This window comes from Rhinatrema bivittatum, chromosome 3 (assembly GCF_901001135.1).
Source record: "Rhinatrema bivittatum chromosome 3, aRhiBiv1.1, whole genome shotgun sequence".
Taxonomy (NCBI): domain Eukaryota; kingdom Metazoa; phylum Chordata; class Amphibia; order Gymnophiona; family Rhinatrematidae; genus Rhinatrema; species Rhinatrema bivittatum.
In genome coordinates, this window is record NC_042617.1 from 295374673 (window position 1) to 295395904 (window position 21232).

The 21232-nt window shown below is 43.6% G+C and overlaps 1 protein-coding gene across 4 annotated transcripts in view; it reads right to left on the reverse strand.

Moving 5' to 3' along the window:
* Positions 1-19909, reverse strand: part of DIP2B (disco interacting protein 2 homolog B) — a 433878-nt gene extending 413969 nt beyond the window's left edge. For all 4 annotated transcript variants that reach the window (XM_029594985.1, XM_029594983.1, XM_029594984.1 and 1 more), the window contains exon 1: positions 19585-19909. The gene's annotated coding sequence lies outside the window, so the exon portion shown is untranslated. The remainder of the gene's footprint in view (positions 1-19584) is intronic.
* Positions 19910-21232: the final 1323 nt, after the last annotated feature.

A 21232-nucleotide genomic window follows, 5' to 3' on the forward strand; every position in this document is an offset into this window, starting at 1 on the left:
TTTGGATGCCCAATTTTCCAGTCTCACAAAGGTTCTCCTGCAATTTATTACAATCCGCTTTTGATTTAACTACTCTGAATAATTTTGTATCATCTGCAAATTTGATTACTTCACTCGTCGTATTCTTTTCCAGATCATTTATAAATATATTGAAAGGCACGGGTCCCAGTACAGATCCCTGAGGCACTCCACTGCCCGACCCCCTCCACTGAGAAAATTGTCCATTTAATCCTACTCTGTTTCCTGTCTTTTAACCAGTTTGTAATCCATGAAAGGACATTGCCACCTATCCTATGACTTGTTCCCAAAAGTATTCCTGGGACAGCTGGTCAATGATCAGTGATTGCAAGTGGACAATTTAAAAATGTGTAAAGACAGTCTTATAGCTCACATGATGCCTTGAGGACTGTAGAACACCGATCTCTGCTTGTCTGCAGTAGACAGAACACACAGACATCAGATTTTCCATGCAGGTGTGCATCATTCTGAAGATAACTGCATCTCATTTCCAATGGAGAAATATCAAAACTGCAAAGCAGCTATGTATCAACTTAATCCTTTGAATGCAAGCCATGCAGTAAACTGTGCAATTCAAAAATTGGCTTGTATTTACATTAAAAACATCATTGACAAAAACCATTACTCAACACCTTAATCCAGCAAAATTCACTATGATTAAGGTAGGGACCAGTGTATACATGCACATCTCCAGGAGAAAGTAGTTTATGTTTTGTAAATAAAACCTGAATTTTGTAAGATTTGGCCTGTTTTAAATTAGGTATTAAACAGATTATTTAAGAAACAAATCCAGCAGCAGAGAGATCTAATGTAAGACAACCCTTCACTGATATATCTAGCGCCAGAGGTGAGGGCACTTAAATTCATACTGGAGCCAGCACTGTTTTATCTGCAGGTTCCAAGGGATATCTACAGTCATCTGTCTACATAGGAAGAAATTTCAAATACTACATTTCTCTTGGAGAATACAACCAAAATCATAACCAGGGATGGAGGAGAGAGTGTTAATATTTGGAACTCTTTACCACCACAGCTGAGGACAGAAGCAGATATCAGACTTTTTAAAAAAGGAGTCAAAACCTGGCTTTTTAACCAAGCCTTTAACAACAAGGATTGATTTCTTTTATTGATAATTTTTAGTGATATACTTTTAATGTTACATTTTGCAAATTAAGATGTGCTTTGATCTATAGTTTTATTTGTATTTTAAGATGTACTTGGATCCATTATTATTGTATTTTAGCTTATGTTGAGACAGATTTTATATTTTAGATGAACCATTTTAAAAGTTACCCTTCTTTTATATGCAAATGTAGTAACCAACATTTGATTTTTGCCGTAAACCGACGTGATATGTATCAACATGAATGCCGGTATACAAAAATCACTAAATAAAAATAAAACTTAACACTATTTATTTAACAACTGAGTAAATCAGAAGCACTATTTGCTATCTGATTGCTTACAAGTAATTGTGCTGCTGAGAGGACACCTAGCAAATCTATGGCCACCTCTCTAGCTAAAACTAAAATGTTTATTTTGAAGGGGCAGAAGACAGCTCTTCATGCATTTTTGCAAACCAACACACACTAAACAGGGTGTGCATAACGCAATAGGTCCAGGTGATGTCACAACTGGGCATTATAATCCAAAGTAAAATTGAAATCACTTGTCCAAATTTTTCACCATTCCAGTTGCAGCAGGGCTTTTTGATCCCAAATACTGCCTGCGTAACAAAAATGCTTCCATATTCTGGCAATGCAGCTGTAAAGGACATAACACAAAAATACGGTAAAATTGTTCTTGCCTGATAGTTTTCTCTCATCAATTCCTGCTACAATTGGATTTCCCCATTCCTCGGGTGTCGGAAACAGAGGGCACACCCTTTTCATGACCTTACTTTTGGTCATAAACGGGGAAGTGGTTATACACCCTTGCCAGTAGCTGCATGTAAAAAGCCTCTGAATGACCCCCCTCCCCTCTTTTTTTTTTTTTAAACCTCTGTAATGATACTGGCTGCTAGAGAGCCTTCCCACCAGAGGTCCTTACGGATCCATGCTCCTTCCCACTCTAGCCACCTTCTTGATGGTCCCATGACTCAGCAAGGCCAGTGCTATTTAGCCTTGCCTCTCCCACAACTCTGTGCCTCTTCAAGACACCTTGCCTTGCTTCTGCGTGGTCCCTGGGGTCTTCTCGTTTCGCCTTGCCATGTGGCTTCCTTGGTATTCCTGCCTTGCCTTGTGGCCTCCTAGGCCTTCTCCCCTTGTCCTGCAGCCTCCTTGGCCATCTTGCACTGCCTTGTGGCCTGCACACCTAGTCTCACCTTGTCCTGCCTTGTGGCCTGATTAGGCCTCCTTGTCTATTGCTTCCTTGTTTTGTTTTATATGTACCTTACTGTGCTTTAGTTTCTGGTTACCTGTGCTTGTATTTTCCTTGCCTTTTTCCTGTGTTCTCTCCTGTCCAGTCCTAGTCTTGTCCTGTCCGGGTCTTGTCTGGACCAGCCCTGTACTCCCTGTGGGTCTTCAGTTCAAGCCCTTGTCTCCCACTAATGCCTTGCCTCAAAGTCCAGTCCAGGCCTTACCTTTAGTTCCAGTCCTTGTCTCTAGCTTCTGTGTCGCCAGTTCCAGCCCTGCCTTCCATCTCCAGTTCCTGTCCTGCTGGCCCCCAGAACCTGCATGCTCAACCCAAAGGTGAGGGACTGGCTAGGCAGAAGATCTTGTCCTTCAGTCCTGTACTGCTCCTGTTGGGGGTCTGCTTGAATCCAGCCTGCCTACCCATGACAACCTCACTTCTTTGAAACTTTCCCTTTTTTTGGTCCCTCAAAGTCACCCTCCCTCAGGGAAGAGCAAACAGGGAACAGAAAGAAGGAAGAGAGAGAGAGAGTCAGTCTGATTACCTTGTATGACTGTTTATGGCCCCCTCTATTCCTAGGGGAATCCTGGACTGGTCTAGCAGGACTCAAGGAAAGACAATTATCAGGTAAGAACAATTTTACCTTCCTTTTCACCTGCTAGACTAGTTCATTACACTTAGGAGATACTAAAGCTACACCCTAGACTAGGCAGGAGGAAGACAGGGCTGCCCTAAAAACCCCTTCCTCCTTTACCTTGCATCCTGCCTGTAGTGCTTGGAAAACAAGTGCAGGGTTGATCAAGTGGCAGCCCTGCAGATTTCACCTGGGGAGACAGGTGAAATCTGCCCAAGAAGATGCTTGTGCTCTAGTAGAGTGGGCATGGAGTGCCACTGGCGCTTGCCTAATTGGTCTCTTTGATCCATCTCACTATCGTTGCCTTGGAGGCTGCTTCTCCCTTTTGTGGTCTGAACAGCCTGATTTCCTGAAAAGATTCATCACCTTAAAGTATCTTAGTATCACCCAGCATATATCCAGTATGTGAAGATTACGCTTGTCTCCTTAACATTACTTTCTCCTGAAAACAAGTAGCACCACTGCCTGATTCAGATAGCAGGGAGACACCTTCTTCAGAAAGAATGAGGGCACTGGATTAAAGGTGACTGAATGCACGTATATTATTAAATATGGTTCTCTATATGAGAGGGCCTGAAGCACCAAGAATGCCCTTCTGGAGGAGGTGGTGAAGATAAAAACAGTGAAAGAATTCAAAGAGGCATGGGATAAACATTGTGGATCCCTAACGGCCAAAGGATAGAAATGAGGAAGAGAGTGCATGGGGGGGGGGGGGGGGGGCAACTTGCTGGTGTGGAGGTGACTATCCTTAACCAATAAGCCTGATACTTTTGATGCAACTCCAAAATTTATCTCTGCTTCCACAGCAAGGGTAAAGGGGAATTGGATTCAGATAGCAACAGATTGCCCTGACTTTTACAGTTTGGGAAACTGAAAGCATGGGGGTAACCTGCATGATGCAGCAGATACTACTATGAGCTTGCTGGACAGACTGGATGAACCATTTGGTCCTTTTCTGCCATCATTTCTATGTTTCTATGTATCTTGCCAACTAGAATGCTACCAGGAAAGTAGCCTTTAATGACAGATCCTAGATGGGCTTTTGCTTCAAAGGCTCAAAGGGCACTTCTACTAATGCTCTACGGAACAAGTTAAAGGTTCCATTGAGGGATGATTGATCTGAAGGGTAGTCAAATACACTTTGACCCCCTTCAAAAAGCACACCAAATCTGAATGTGCAGCAACTTAGGTGCCTTTAATGTGGCCCCTGTAGCATGATATGGCTAACATGAACATCCTCAAAGAATTAAGGGCTAAGCCCGTTTCCAAATACCTTAATAGAAAGTCTAAGTTTCATGAAATATCCGACTTTGACAGAGAAGTTCCATTCTTCCAACAGGACGACAATCTCCAGACCTAATGAAGCTGAGTTTTTACAATCCTTCAGCATAGTTGCCACTACCACCTGTAAGCATCATCTGCTTTGCAGCAGATCCCTTTCAAGGGCTAGGCCATAAGACAAAATGGAGATGTGTCCTGGCAGCCTTATTTGTTCTACATACCATGGTCTTCTAAGTTAACCTGGGATCTCCAGTATCACCATAGAGGAGTGATTTTCTCTTTATCACCTTGCCCATCAACGTCCAAGGTAGGAATATATAAAGAATCCTGCCCTTGGAACAAGGCTGGATCAAGGCACCTATCACCCTGAATCCTGCCTTTTTCCATCGACTGAAGAACCAGTCTATCTTGGCATTGGCATGAGTCACCATTAAGTCCATCACTGGTAATCATCATTCTGCTATCATCTGGAATGCTTCTTGGCTGAGCTTCCATTCTCCTGGGTCCAGCTTGTCCTGCTGAGAAAGTCCACTTACACATTCTCCCTTCCTGCAATGTAAGATGCTGAAAACTACAAAAAGAACCTAAAAACATGGCTCTTCCAAAAAGCATACCAGACGACCACCCAACCTAAGAACACAAACGCTCCCCCACACACACCCCACCCTCCTCACTCAACACCCACATCAAATCCATATAATCCGCAAAATCCCAACACAAATTGATGTAAAGCCCCACTACATAATGTCATAAAGCCAACAGGTTTATGACATTATGTAGTCACAATATTAAATCTAAAATGTACAATGTTCAATTTAAAATGTGCCATGTATAATGTTCCATGTAAAATATTCAATGTAAAAATACAATGCAAAATGTTCAATGTAAAATGTTAAAAAATGTAAAATGTTAAAAAATGTTTAATCGTAAATGACAATGCTCCACTGTAAAACAAGAAGTCCACCCTAACAGACTCCTCTGTTTCCAATGTAAACCGGTATGATATGTCCGACGAACATCGGTATAGAAAAAACAAATAAAGATAAAAAATACAGCAGGTTTTTCTCTGTCCAAATGAGTATCTTGATTGCTTATACTGCAAGTCTGTGGCTAGGCATGCCGCCCTTCTTATTCAAGTATGCCAGTGCTGTGGTGCTGAGAACTTACTGCCTTTCCCTCTAGCCTTGGCAGGAATGTCCAAAGTGCCAACCTGATGGCCCTCAATTCCAACTTATTTACTAGCCAAACTTCCTCTTCTGACCAATTTCCTTGGGCCATATGGCCCTGGCAATGTGCTCCCCACCCAGTCATTAGCATGACCCAGTCAGGTGGTTCCAAGACCATGCCTTTTAAAAGGTTGCAAGATTCCAACCTCCAGCCCGAAATCTCTTCCACTGTCCAGGAAACGCGAAGGTGGCTGTGATACTTATTTTTTTATTTTTATTTATTTAAGGTTTTTATATACCGGCATTCAAGAACTCGTTCTCATCATGTCGGTTTACAGATAACAGGGGTGCAAAAATATAACCAAAAACATAAATAAACGTGAAGAAGAGATGCAGTTACATTTAACAAGGGCTAAGAACTGGGATTGTAAGAATTAAAAAGAGATAGAGGAGGATAATTATATACAAGTGTGCAGTATAAATATGGAGTCCACTATATATACATCTTCTAAGCAGAGAAATTATTGATGGTGCGTGTTAGGTGGAGTTCGGGAAGGCTTGCCTGAAAAGCCAAGTTTTAAGTCTTTTCCTAAAGGTTAGGAGGCATGGTTCATTTCTGAGATCTGGGGGGGATGGAGTTCCATAGCGGTGGTCCTGCTGTGGAAAGGGCTCGGTCTCTCAAGGTGCTGTGGTTAGTAGTTTTTGTGGGTGGAACAAGGAGGCATCCTCTGTAGGCTTCCCTTGTCGGTCTTGTAGATTTGTGTAAACGGGAAGGAATTTGTAGGTCGATTTTGGTATGTTGGTGTATGATTTTGTATAACAAGGTGATAGATTTGTAAATGACTCTGAAATGAATTGGTAACCAGTGGAGGTTTTGTAGGACTGGGGAGATGTGGTCTCTTTTCCTGGTGTTTGTTAGTAGTCGGGCTGCTGCGTTTTGAACCATTTGGAGCGGTTTTGTGTATGAGGCGGGGAGGCCAAGTAAAGTGGAGTTGCCGTAGTCTAATTTAGAGAAAATGAGGGCTTGGAGGATGGTTCTGAAGTCTATGGCGTGGAATAGTGGTCTTATCCTTTTTAAAACTTGCAGTTTATAGAAGTAGTCTTTGGTAGTTTTGTTGATGTGGGCTTTGAAGTTCAGTTTGTTATCGATTAGCACACCTAGATCCCTCACATGAGTGGTTTGTAGGTTGGTTGGGAGACGGGCTGTGAGATTATCATCAGGAGTTATGAGTAGTACTTCGGTTTTGGATGAGTTTAGTACCAGATTAAGGCTGTTGAGGAGGCTTTTAATTTCTAGTTGACAGGATTCCCAGTATTCGAGGGTTTTTGAGTATGATTCTTTGATTGGGATCAGGATCTGGATGTCGTCCGCATAGAGAAAGTGTATTAAACTGAGGTTGGTAAGGAGTTGGCAGAGTGGTAGGAGGTAAATATTAAAGAGTGTAGGGGATAAAGAGGAATCTTGTGGGACTCCGATGGTTGAGTCGTGGCGTGTTGATTCTTTGTTCTGTATTTTTACTTTGTAGCCTCTGTTGGTTAGAAACGATTTGAACCAGGAGAGCGCTAATCCAGAGATTCCTATCGCAGCTAACTGGTTGATGAGGATAGCGTGATTTACGGTATCGAAAGCTGCTGAAAGGTCCAGAAGGACCAATAGAAAGGATTGTCCTTTGTCTGTACCTAGGATGAGAAGGTCTGTAAGAGAAGTAAGTAGGGATTCTGTGCCCCGATTTTTGCAGAATCCATGTTGTGAGGCGGATAGAAGTTTGTTATCTTCAATGAAGTCCGATAGTTGGGAGTTCACAAGCTTTTCCATAATCTTTGCTATGATAGGGAGATTAGCTATTGGGCGGTAATTGTTGGGGTCTTTTAGGTCCAGGTTGGGTTTTTTTAAAAGTGGTTTGAGTGAGGCTTGTTTGAGGTCTTCTGGGAAGGAACCTTGTGAAAGTGAACAGTTGATGATGTCAGCTAATGTTTTGGAGATAGCGTCTGGTATTGAGAGGAGAAGTTTTGTGGGAATATGGTCCGCTGGGTGTGAAGATGGTTTCATTCTTCTAATGATGGTTTGGATTTCGGATGAAGAGGTAGGTTCAAACATTTCTAGGTGAATGTTTTTGATGTGAAGCATTTGAGCTTGTGTTAGGGGGGCGATATTGGAAGGAAGATGAGTAAGAAGATTCTTGATTTTGTTTTGAAAGAAGAGAGCGAGTTCATCTGCTTTGGCTTGAGCTTGATTACTAGGGCATTCTGGTGAGGGAACTTGGGTGAGGGTGGAAACATAGTTGAATAGAGCTTTCGCGTCAAAGACTAAGTTGTGAATTTTGGAGGCAAAAAAGTCTCTTTTTGCTTTGGAGGTGCAGACCTTGTATTGGTGTAGCGTGAGTTTGTAGGCTGAAAGTGTGCTAGCACTTGGATTTTTCCTCCAGTTAGAATCCTTTTGTCTTAGATTTTGTTTAAGCCTTCTAAGATCGTTTGTGAACCATGGTTGTTTTTTGGAGGCATCTGGGTGAGGTTTTTTTGTTGTTAGGGGGCAGAGCTTATTGGCTATGGATTCTGTGATAGTATTCCAGGAGCGTAGGGCAGTATTGGGATCAGTGAGATCTATAGCGGGAAGGTGTTTGGACAATTGATTGGTGAGGTCATCGGGGTTGCAAGATTTCCTGTAGGTAAAGGATGGGGAAGGTGTATGAGGGGTAATATAGATTTTTCCAGTAAGAATGAGGTAGAAATCAGGGAGTGATCCGACCAGGGTACCTTCAGATTATTTAGTGGGGAAGATGGTTTTATGCCTTTGTTGATAAAGATCAGGTCCAGCGTATGTCCTGCTTTATGTGTCGGGTTTTTGACTATTTGGGAAAAGCCCATCGCTGAGAATGTTAGTAGAAGAGTTTGGCAGCTAGGTGAGAGAGTGGGGTTGTCCATGTGTAGATTGAAGTCTCCTAATATTATTGCTGGGGCGTCCAGGTTGAGGTGTGTTGTGGTTATTTCGATGATGGGTGAGACGTCAGATTCTAAGAGTCCTGGGGGGCTCTTAGAATCTGACTTAGGCTCTTCTGGAAGGCTGGTGATCATTGGGTCACTACAGACTGCTGTCAAGAACAAATATGTGCCCTGACACAGAGAACTATATCTGTCGCTGCTGCCATTAACCCCAGTAGCTGGAGGTAATCCAATATCTTGGGTGCATCTTGGGCACTAAACATTTTTACTTTCTATTATTTTGGCAACTCTCTTGGGTGGCAGGTACACCCAGCCTTCCCTTCTATCAAAGAATACACCAAAAAGCTCTAATGACTGAGAGGGTTCCTTGCTCTCTTTGCATTGTTCACTAGCCAGCCCAATCTTTCGAGAAGACGGACCACCATGGCAGACCCCTGCTGGCTCTCCGGGGCAGATTTTGCTCCGATAAGCCAGTCGTCCAAGCAGGGATGAACTGTTATCCCCTGCATCTGTGAGGCCGCTGCTACGACTACCATTGTCTTGGTGAAGGTCTTCAGAACTACTGCAAGTTCAAATGGCAAGGCCCAAAACAAAATGCTGGCCTAAGACACAAAAACCGCAGACCTTGAATCAACAGCCTCACATGAATATAGAGATGGGCCTCTGTCAGATCCAATGATGTCAGAAATTCTACTTTCCTTACTGCTGCCATAACTGAGCAGAGGTTCCTCATGCTGTGTGGGGTAGGTACCCTCAAACAAGGATTACCCCTAGGGCAGGCAGAAAGGTGCTGTCCTTTGGGACTTGAATATGCCCCTTTCCCCGAGGTAGGACTGGAACTATCACTTTCAAGTCCTGTAGCATTTGAAATGTCATCTTTACTGCATCCCTTTTGATTTGTATTTGATTTCTCTTTTCACATCACATTTGGCACTTTGGGTGCATACCCCCTTTGAAATGATATCCAGGACCCATTGGTCTGTTGTAATCCGAGCCCACTCCATGCAATACAGCACCAGGTGTCTACCTACTGGTATTACCAACAGAGGGGCCTACCTGATATCAGTGTGGAGGGCAACTGCTACCAGCAGCTGCAGTCAGATCTATCCTTGGCTTCTTGGCCCTGCGAAAGGACTGGAATTTATATATTGATATGTACGCTGCTGCCATGCTCAGTGATTTACCCCTTAGCCTGGTATTTGAACTGCTGTCTTCTAAATCCATGCTCGCTTTCTGTTCTTTGGGAGTCTTTAGGACTCAATTTCACTCCAAGTCCTTTCCCAATTTCTTCAGGTCTTTTCTAAATAGGTGTGTTCTCCCCCCACCCCCACCCCTCCATAGAGAGGTAAAAGGTATGACTTGGATGCAGAGACAGTTCCCCAATCACAGAACCAAAGTATTTATTTTATTAATTGTTTATGCCATAGCTCTAAGCAATGTACCATTCAACATACATAATTAAAATACATGGTAACAATTTACCATATGACATCAAATAAAAAAAAAAAAAAGCCGACCACAATGGCCTTAATCAAAACATGTACAACAGCCATGATAAATCATGCCAACGCCACTGGATGGCAACAATCTCCATGAACACTCAAAGGCCTGCTGAAAAAGGAATGTTTTTTTTTTAACACTGATGTGCATGTCTTCAAGCAATCCATCATCCAAAATGCCTCAGGGTGAGAGGAGCTGTGACCGAGAAAGCTTTGGGAGAAGGAATATCAAGAAGGCCTCTCTGCGATGACCATGCCAAGTTATAAACTCTTGGCAAAGTGGCCACCCCAGAGGCGACCACGCTAGATGAAAGTCTAACCAGGTCACACAAGGTATCTCCTAGAAAGGCCACTGCTGATTCTAGGTGCGCAGTTTCTTTAGTTTTGGGCAATTGCTGCATCCAGCATAAGGCTGTCCATGCCACGTGAACTGAGCCCTGGACTGTCATGACCCCCATGGAGAAGGCTAGTTTTAGGACCATTTCTATCCTCCCGTCCTGAGGGTTCCTTAACACCGTACCTCCCTCTACCACGATGCTGGTTCTATGGGCCACTGCCGAGACCCCGGTGCACCCATCTTTGGAACCCTCAGCAGCTCGTTCTTTTCCTCCACAGGGAGGAAATTTCTCCACCACCCTGCCTCCTCTACACCCTCCTTGAGGGGAGTCCCATGTCTTAGGGCCTCAAATAAAGGAAAAAGTCCTTGATGGCTTCTTTATCCTTGGGAAGGAGTCCCCCCCCCCATCCTTCAACTTGTCTGCCTTGGAGCTTAACATTTTCAAAGCTGGAAATGAAGGCTGTCAGTTCATACAGACAATCTCCTTCTGATGAGCACTCCCCTTCCCTCCTGGGAGCTTAGGGGGTGCACTTGGCCCCCAGTCTGACCACCCCTCTTCGCCTGAATCCAGCATGGCAGTCTTGGGGGGAAAAAGCTTTCATCTCCAGTGTATCTTGTGGGCATTTAAGCATTCCGCTTTTGCCTTCCCAAAAACCCTTGTGCAGAAACCTTGAATCCCCCAGGAAACTGAGCTTCTACATCACACAGAAAGTGCAGGACAAAATGTTTAAAAAAAAACCCAAAAAAAAACAACAACAACACAGCATGTTCTTCGCCTCCCACTATTGCCCCGGGACCTTCTTCCAGCTGGGACACTACCAGGTCTGATTGCCCTGGGGGTAGTCCTTCCTCCTCTAGAGAGAGGGGCTATGTTGGCCAATGGCTCTACTCCCTCCCGCGATGCTTCCTCCATGCGGGGGTGGAAGGGGGCAGGGGTTGGTTCATGCTTGTCTTCTCTAGAGATGCCAGCCCTAGGCCATCACAAGTGGGGCAGAAGGAGCCAGCTATGCTGGGCACCCTCTTGGCTCCAAAGAAACAGCACCTGCATCCCTGGAGTACTCCTGATGCTAGTCTTTTGAATGGGGCTACTTGACTGGGGCATCTTTTCTATCCCCCCCCTGTTTTGTTTTCTTTTTTTTCCCTTTAAAAACATGCTGCTGTACTGCCATGATCCCACACAGCCTGTCTTCCCTTACTGCAGTGCAGTGCAACACAGCCTGCACTTGCCTCCCTCTTCCAGGATGCCCCAAAACACTCACCACCTCTGCAGATCACGGTCGCATCCGGGCTGTCTGCCACAGCTAATTTCTCTGCAGCAGCCCACAGCTGTATGGCTCCTCCCACCTCAAGCACTTTTTTTTTTTTTTTTTGCAAGCTTCCTTTCACATGGATTCTGAGACAGAGGAGTGTCAAATCCTAAGAGGGGAGAGGCTGACAGGAAGAAAGTGGTGAAAGAAAAAGACCTTAGGCCCTCACCATTATTATTTTTTTTTTTTAAATAAATATTCTGCCAAGACCTCTAGGATCCCTAGGAAGTGGGGACCACTTAAGGGGTTTCCTCTGGAGCAGTGAATCATCCCTAGGCACCTCAGCTTCACTGAGGTATTCAACCCTGCGAGATTGTTGCCCCAGGTGCTCAATGAGCTCTACCAGGCCGGGGCCATACCCTGACTCTAGGAGGCTTGAAGAGACCATCTATCCTTGTCCAAAGCTGTAGGAGACAGAGTATTGGCAAGGGCTTATGACCACTCCCTCTTTTTTGACCAGAAGTGATATCAGGAAAAGGGTGTGCCCTCTGTTTTCAACAGCTGAGGAACAAGGAAATCCAAGTGTAATGGACTGGTCTAGCAGGTGGAAAGGAATATGCTTGATGTTACAAAACAAACTAAAAGCCTCAAAGTGTTTTGGCAATTTAAAAGCAAAGGCTTCTCTGGATCTTAGCTAGAACTCCCCTTAGGCTGCACATAGCAGCAGCCACTCATCTTAAACCATACCGCTCACAGGCCCAGTATATTACTGGGCTTCTGTGACTGGGTGAAGGAACATGGAACAGTGTTCATAGGTGACTGCGAGCCAGTCAGCAGATTTATTTACTTATGGGTATTCATACACCATCCTTCCTATATTTTTAGGACAGGGCGGTGTACAAAAATAGAAATATTCACAGTATGAACATACAAAAATACAAAACAAATATACATCATAAAATCATTACAATACTTATGATAATCGTGCTGTTTGGGTATCAAAAAAATTTTGAGTACGAGAAACATGCCAGAGATAAACTAATCCCCAAGGAATATAATTGAAAGATCAGCATGTGCTGCCTCCACTGTACACAAAAATCTGTTTCTTGCATTCTGGGAGGTAGATCTTAAAAAAGTACGCCGGATTTTATAAGATACGCGCGTAGCCACGCTTATCTTATAAAATCCGGGGTCGGCGCACGCAAGGCTGTGCAAAAATCGGCAGCCTGCGCAGGCCGAGCCGCGCAGCCTGCCTCCGTTCCCTCCGAGGCTGCTCTGAAATCGGAGCGGCCTCAGAGGGAACTTTCCTTCCGCGTCCCCCCACCCCCCAGCCCTACCTAAATCCTCCCCCCTCCTTTTGTTGTGCAAGTTACACCTGCTTGAAGCAGGCGTAACTTGTGTGTGCCGCCTCTGCATCCCCCAGCACAGGCCGCAGTGCCAGGGGACTCGGGACTGCCCTCCTGGCCCGCCCCCGAACCATCGCCATGCCCCCGAACCCGCCCCGGACCGCCCCCTTTATGAAGCCCCGGGACTTACACGCGTCCCAGGGCTTTGCGCGCGCCGGCAGCCTATGCAAAATAGGCTGCCGGCGCAGGGCTTTTAAAATCTAGTCCATAGTGAATATGCTGAAAACCAGCCTGGCTGGATTTGTTCTAAGGACAGAATTAAGAACCACTGAGTAGAGCATTTGCAACAAGCAATTTGGTTGTAATTTGGGTGGCTAGCACTGAGGAGAAATGTTGGTGATAGACTAAGGAGTGTTGGCAGTGGCCAGAGAATCCAGATCCTGGAGGGGCTGTAGAAAAGCAGTTGTCCTCGAGAACCTATAGGAAGCTGTCATGGCTGGGGATGCCCAGCGGTAACCAGACTTTCCAGCACGTGCGAATACACATGCCGAGTGCTTGTGGCTGATTTTTAAGATTAACACATGAAGAATTCTATTTCAAATTAAATTTCAGCATTTAATAAAAACCTTCAATGATAAAAAAAAAAAAAAAAAAATTCAGTGAAAGGAGGCACTGGCACAGATGGGTTGGAGGGGTTTATATAATTTTGCAATAAATAAACACTGATCTCTTCCCACTTGTGATACACAGACCGTATTTTAAAAGAAAAGTCGTTACCAGCATTCAGTCTTACAGTAATATACTGCAGAGTCATTTTCCGAAAAAATAACTACGGCATTCCCATTTTCAGTGAAACTGTTCAGTGTCCCACCTTTGCAAGAATGCTATAAGGAGCATGCATGTTGGCGTCAGGAGTCTCACTTTGATATGCAGAGTGAATTATAGACAGTTTGATTGATCTCCCACCCAAATGAACAACATACCAACTGGTGATGTACACCCCTACTCCAGAAAGCCAGATCAGAAGGAATCTTGGTCTCCCCCTCAGCTGCAGGATGCTATGATTTACAAACATTTGGACACTTGGTGGGGGCTTTACACTCCAAGCTGTAAACATGAGACACTGCCCCTGCCCCTTCTTGCAGCTACCACCACACGAAAAAAAAGGGGGGGCAACATGACCTGTTGTAGGGGGGAAACCTTTTTATTGGCCTAAATATTTTTTTATTTCCTGCCCAGAGGTAGGTTTCCTTCACTAGGCTGAAAACTAGTGACAAATGTAAATTAGGCCAAGAAAAAGGGATCACCAACAACTTGGTTACCAACTTATTTCTACATAGTAAAGAAGACTAACACAGCAACCACCTATTTCACAAACACTTTAAATTTCATATCCCATCTCAATATTTCTATTATAAATATAGCATTCTAAATGCCTGAATAAATGATTTATAACCTCTTCCGACTTTGTTTTTTTTTTTTTTTGAAAGAGCAAATAACCTGTTCTATTCAATTCATTATTTTATAGACCTCAATCATATCCCCCTCAGCCATCTCTTCTCCAAGCTTTACAAGCCTAACTCTTCAGCTTTACCTCACAGGGGAGCCATTCCATCTCCTTTTTTCAGTTCAACCATATATATATGGTTGAACTGAAAAAGGTTACAGAGAAGGGCGACCAAACTATATATTTTTTTTTTAAGATGCGGCAACCAGAATTGCACACAGTACTCAAGAAGCGGTTTCACAACATTCTCTACTTTATTCTCCAGTCTTTTCCTAACAATTCCTAACATGCTGTTTTCTTTTTTTGACTGCTGCCGCACACTGAGCGGAAGATTCCAAAGTATTATCCACGATGACTCCCCCCAGATCCTTTTCCTGAGTGGTAACTCCAAATATGGAACCTAACATCATGTAACTACAGTGTGGGTTACTTTTCCCTATATACAACACCTTGCACTTGTCCACATTAAATTTCATCTGCCATTTGGATGCCCAGTCTTACAGTTTCACTCATCGTTACATATTCAAAATCATTTATAAATACATTGAAAAGCACCAGTCCAGTACCGATCCCTGAGGCACTCCATGTTTACCATTCTCCACTGAGAAAACTGAAAATATAGTCCTACTCTGTTTCCTACCTTTTAACCAGTTTTGCAGTCCACAATAGGACATTGCCTCCTATCCTGCAAGACTTTAATTTTCTCAGAAGTCTCTTATGGGGCAATTTGTCAAACACCTTTTGAAAATCCAAATACACTATACCCTCCGGTTCACCATTTTCTACATGTATATTAACCCCTAAAAAAAAAAAATATATATATATATATGTCTATATGCTAATGTTAGAAGTCTAAAAAGTAGCAGCATGGTGAGAGACTTCCCTTGTATAAATCCATGCTAGCTGTGTTCCATTGAACCATGTCTTTCTGTATGCATTATTTTGTTTAGAATAGTTTCTGCGATTTTTTTTCTGGCACTGAAGTCAGACTCTCTGGTCTATAGTTTCCCGGATCACCCTGGAACTCCTATTTAACAATGGCATTACATTGGCCACCCTCCAATATTCAGATACCGTAGCCAATTTTAACGAAGAGTGCAATTTACCATTAACAGAATATTCGTAATTTCATTTTTTAGTTCTTTCAGTATTCTGGTGTATAAATCTGTCCAGGTGATTTGCTACTCTTTCGATTGCCTATCCACCTTATTACATATTCCAGCTTTACTGTAATTTCTATCAATACTTCCAAATCATTGCTACTGAATCCATGTCCTTCGTGGGTATCCCACCAAAATCCTCTTCAATAAACACCAAAGCAAAAAATGAATTTAGTCTTTCTGCATTGGCCTTATTTTCCCTAAGAGCCCTTTTAACCCCTCAATCATCTAACAATCCAACAGACTCCCTCACAGGCTTCCTACTTCAGATATATTTTTTAAAGTTTTTATTATGAGTTTTTGCCTCTACAGGAAGCTTCTTTTTAAAAGTTCTCTCTTAGCTTGTCTTATCAGTATTTTACATCTAATGCTTATGTTTTTTCCTATTTTCTTCAAATGGACCCTTTTTCAATTTCTGAAAAAGTTCTTTTGGATAAAATAGCCTCTTTCACATCACAATTTAATCATAAGAACATGCCATACTGGGTCAGACCAAGGGTCCATCAAGCCCAGCATCCTGTTTCCAACAGTGGCCAATCCAGGCCACAAGAACCTGGCAAGTACCCAAAAACTAAGTCTATTCCATGTTACCATTGCTAATGGCAGTGGCTATTCTCTAAGTGAACTTAATAGCAGGTAATGGACTTCTCCTCCAAGAACTTATCCAATCCTTTTTTAAGCACAACTATACTAACTGCACTAACCACATCCTCTGGCAACAAATTCCAGAGTTTAATTGTGCGTTGAGTAAAAAAGAACTTTCTCCGATTAGTTTTAAATGTGCCCCATGCTAACTTCATGGAGTGCCCCCTAGTCTTTCTACTATCCGAAAGAGTAAATAACTGATTCACATCTACCCGTTCTAGGCCTCTCATGATTTTAAACACCTCTATCATATCCCCCCTCAGCCGTCTCTTCTCCCAGCTAAAAAGTCCTAACCTCTTTAGTCTTTCCTCATAGGGGAGCTGTTCCATTCCCCTTATCATTTTGGTAGCCCTTCTCTGTACCTTCTCCATCGCAATCATGCTGGGAGTCTTTTGGCCTTCCTTCCACCTTTTTTTTTTTTTTTTTTTTTTTAATGTGCAGAATATATCTGGTCTGGGCTTCCAAAATGGTATTCGTAAACAATGTCCATGCCTGATGTAAACTCTTCTTTGCAGCTTTTTTTTCTATTTTTCCTCATTTTATCAGTTTCCCTTTTGAAAACTAAAAGCTACAGCAGTAAATTTACTTAATGTCCTCCCTCAAATCATTAAGTGAATCTGATCGCTGTTCCCTCTCACACCAAATCCTATCTTCCACTAAGAATTAGATCTAAATGGCTGTTGGTTCTCAGACCAGCTTCTCCTTGTAACATACATTTATTTCACCTAGAAACTTTACCTCCCTAGCATGTTCTAATGTGACATTTACCCATACTGTACTGCCTAATTTCTGATAGCATTTCATCATCCGCTATACTCTTCCCCATTACACTTGGAATTTCCACCCATAAAGATTCTACTGTGCACTTAGTGTCCTGCAGGATCTTTATCCTGTTGGACTCTATGCCATCCCTAACAAAGCACCACCCCGCCTCCAATTATATCATTGTGATATAATTTGTACCCTGCTACAGCACTGTCCCATTGGTTATCCTCCTTCAACCAGGTCTCTGAGATGCCAATTATGTCTACCTCTTAATTCAGTGCTATACATTCAAACTCTCCCATTTTACTTTTTAGACTTCTTGCATTAGCATAAAGACATTTCAAGGTATGTTTATTTGTAAATACAACTTTCCTAGTAGTTAACAAGGATAATTTGGAATGTTTAATCTGTTCTTTACTTATAAGCACATGGGCTACTTTTACTTTTATTAAACCTCTATTGGGATGCTGTAACTCCCCTATTTCATTAGTATCCTTCGAAAATACCTCCCTCCGAACCATGCATTGCTGACTGTCTGCTTTCCCTCTTGTTCTAATTTAAAAGCTGCTCTATCTCCTTCTAAAAAAGTTACTGCCAGAAGCTCGGTTCCACCCTGGTTGAGGTGGAGCCCATCCGTTTAGAATAAGCCCCCCTTCCCCAAAATGTCACCCAATTCACAATAAAACTAAAGCTCTATTCCCTTTCACCACTGTCTCATCCATGCATTGAGAATCCAGAGCTCTGCCTACTTTTGGGGTCCTGTATGTGGAACAGGGAACACTTTAGAGAATATTACCCTGGAGGCTCTGGATTTAAACTACCTAAGATCCAAAGGGGCCGATGTAATAAGCTGGGCTAAATCATCCGTGGGTATTTATGCAAGTTTTTCAGCGCTAACTTTACTCATGTATGTAACAAAGGTTTTAGTGCTGCAAAAACCTGCACAAAAACCTGCAGGTGGCTTAGTGCTGGCTCCTGCAAATGGTATGCAAACAAAGCTATTACCAAGGCAATGCAGAGAGCCACACTAGCATGGAGAACGGTTATTGTGTGGTTTTTTTTTGGGGGGGGGGGGGGGTTTTAGTAGGAGTGGGTTTTTTTTAGTAGGAGTAAAAGTCAAAGCACCTGTCTAAGCCATGCCAACTGTAACTAATTCTATTGCATATTTGAGTGCTATACCTGAGAATAAGCAATGCTAACTGGATCAATCTAAGAGTAATCAGTTTTGGCCCATGACTCTTAAAACAGCCAATAAAAGAACTCTGCAGCATATTTTTATTAGTGATTTTAGAGCCAGTGTTTCCCACAGTTTTCTGCATTGGGGCTTTAGTGTGAGTTTTTACATGTGATTTTTAATGTGGATTTTTAGCACGGGTCTAATTTGCATGCTGTTATGTTATGGCACCCTGCAGAGCCACCTATTTTTACCACACTCACTTTCAAAAATAAGCAGAAAAAAATAGTACAATTTTGGTGCAGGTTTTATTACATCAACCCTAAAATTTGGCTTCCAGAACCTCCCTCGCACACATGCCTATATCATTGGTACTCACATGTACTAAGACAGCCAGCTTAGTACATATCTAAAATCCTATTTAGGTTGAAGCACGAGATCTGCCACCTTCACGCCAGGCAGGTAAGTTACCAAGTGATCCTCAAGTCCACCAGACACCCAGCTATCTACATTCCTAATAATCCAACTATCAACTATGATGGCTGGCCTAACCCTTACTTCTTGGGCGCAAGCCCTTGGAGACCCATCCTCAGTGCAAGAGGATAATGCATCCCCTGGAGAGCAAATCCTAGCTCTAGGATCTCTTCCTGCTATACCAAGGTGATATTCTCCATTTAAGTGACCTTGCTGCTCTCCAAGGCAACACAGGGGCTACCAGACTAGAATTGGGACTTGGCAGCTATGTCACTTCTATTTACCTGTCTATCTCTGCTTCTCTAGGTCTGTTGCTGTCTCTAGAGACTAAACTCATTCTCCCAGAACCAGGAGCACTTTGCTCCAGGCACATCCATACAACATATCACCAACTGATATGTAACTGTACTTGTGGCACTCGATGCAAAAGACTAAAATGCCCCCATCTCACTGTTGGACTGCTGTCTGAATCTTAATATTGTTAAGCTATTGGTTAATTTGGATTGCTAAGGGAGTAGGGATGCATAAATTAAAGTCTCATATTTATGTGATCTATTTAATGTTAATTTGACAATGGCCTGCAGGAGATATCTATTGATAAGGGCTGGGGTCGTTCCCTCGTTTTAGATAAATCCCCAATTGATTTTTGGGGTAAAAATGTCTCTTGTCCTCTTAGGTGGGATAAGAGTCTCTAAATCAAAGAATGTGCAACAGGAGCAATAAAGCTGGCCAGTCAACCAACCAACCTCCTCTCCCCCCCTTTTTAAACAGGAGCAATAAAGCATCAAACCCCTCCCCCTCCAAAGGCGGGTCGGGAAAAGGTGCTGCGGTACAATAACGAAAACCGGAAAGAGTACCTCAGTACTGTCACAGCAACAGCGGCAAAACACCCAACCGAGGAGCATACAAATCTTCTAAAGCGGAAAACAAAAAAAAAACCACCAAACTAATCCCCCGAGTACAAGCAGGGCTGGGGAAAGAGCCGAGCACCAGTGCAGTAACAGCAAAGCAGAACCAAGAGAAGCCCGGCGGCACTCACCTTCTGACAACTCCAGCTCCAGCTCGGCCAGCTGCTCGCGCACGTCCCTGGGCAGCGCTGCGGGCTCGAGGCCGCTTCTCTCCGCCATGACGGGGCCAAAGGCAGCGGCGGCGCCTACTCAGGGAAGCACAGAACTGCCGCCCGCGTCCGCCATGAGCCCCGTGTCACGTGACGGCACGCCGGCGAAAGCCCCACCCACAACGCCAGCCGTCGGACACCGGCGGGAACTGCGGGCCCCAGCGCCCTCTACCGGACACGGCTGGGAACTGGGGCTTCAGGCTCCAGCACCAGCTGCGGCAAAGAAGAAGCAACTGCGGCCTCTCTTCTTTCCCTTTCCTCCCGCCGCTGCCCTAGGCGCTGGACACGGGGCGGGCGGGCACTGCAGCCTTAAGTCCCGTCCCCCCCCCCTCGTCTCGCCAACAGCACGCCACTGATAAATGGAGTGAGGATGCTTATACTTCCCCCTAGCAGTGAGCAGTGCGGGGAGGAACAGCACGCAAATAAAAAGGGGGGGGGAGGAGAAAGTGGCTTGGGCATCGGCCTCTACCCCTGCCTTTCTGCGCTGGTTTCATATTCGGCCCTTAGCCTGTCTCACGCATATCAAACTTGATCTTGGTTGAGGGGGCTGCAGCTGCTACCTAGTCCTAATCGCAGAGGCCTGACGTGCCATAATTACAAATGAAATGTAGGTGAAGAAGGGCACGATAATGCATCGAGCCAAAAAAATAGTCCAATGGATAGCTGTAGAAGGTTAGGTTCCACGCTAGCAATCACTATGGAGGAACAAGAGCTAGAGCTTGAAATCCTCGGCGAATTAGCCCTCGCTAGTCAAGTGCATCACGTCACACTTATCCACATTGAATTTCAGTTGCATGCTCAGTCTCCCACTTTTTTTTTTAATTAAGGATTTTTATTGATCATCAAACAGTATATAATAATAAACATCGTTTACAGATAAATTGACTTTCAGTTTAAAGCATTTCCTCCCTCCCGTTCCCCCCCCAACCCCCCACCTCCATGAGCTCACAAACAATAAGTTATGAGGACTACCCAAGCCCATCAGATTCAAAAAGGGATATTATAATATAAAGAAACAGCACAGTTAAACATAAGTAGCTTTCTCCCATTGTAAACAGAGGTCCCATATGTCATGAAATTTCGACATCCCATCATGGAGAGCAGCTGAGATGGCTGCCATTCTATAATAGAAGTGTAGTTTTTGTTGTACAATTTGAAGTATTAGAATGTTTGCCGATTTCCAGTGTCCTGCTATTGCTATCCTTGTGCAATAAATACTTGTTGACAAAACAGTTTCTGTTGTTTCTTCATAAGAACATGCCAGACTGGGTCAGACCAAGGGTTCATCAAGCCCAGCATCCTGTTTCTAACAGTGGCCAATCCAGGCCATAAGAACCTGGCAAGTACCCAAAAACTAAGTCTGTTCCATGTTACTGTTGCTAGTAATAGCACTAGCTATTTTTTAAGTCAACTTAATTAATAGCAGGTAATGGACTTCTCCAAGAACTTATCCAATCCTTTTTTTAAACACAGCTGCACGAACCACATCCTCTGGCAACAAATTCCAGAGCTTAATTGTGCGTTGAGTGAAAAAGAATTTTCTTCAATTAGTTTTAAATGTGCCACATGC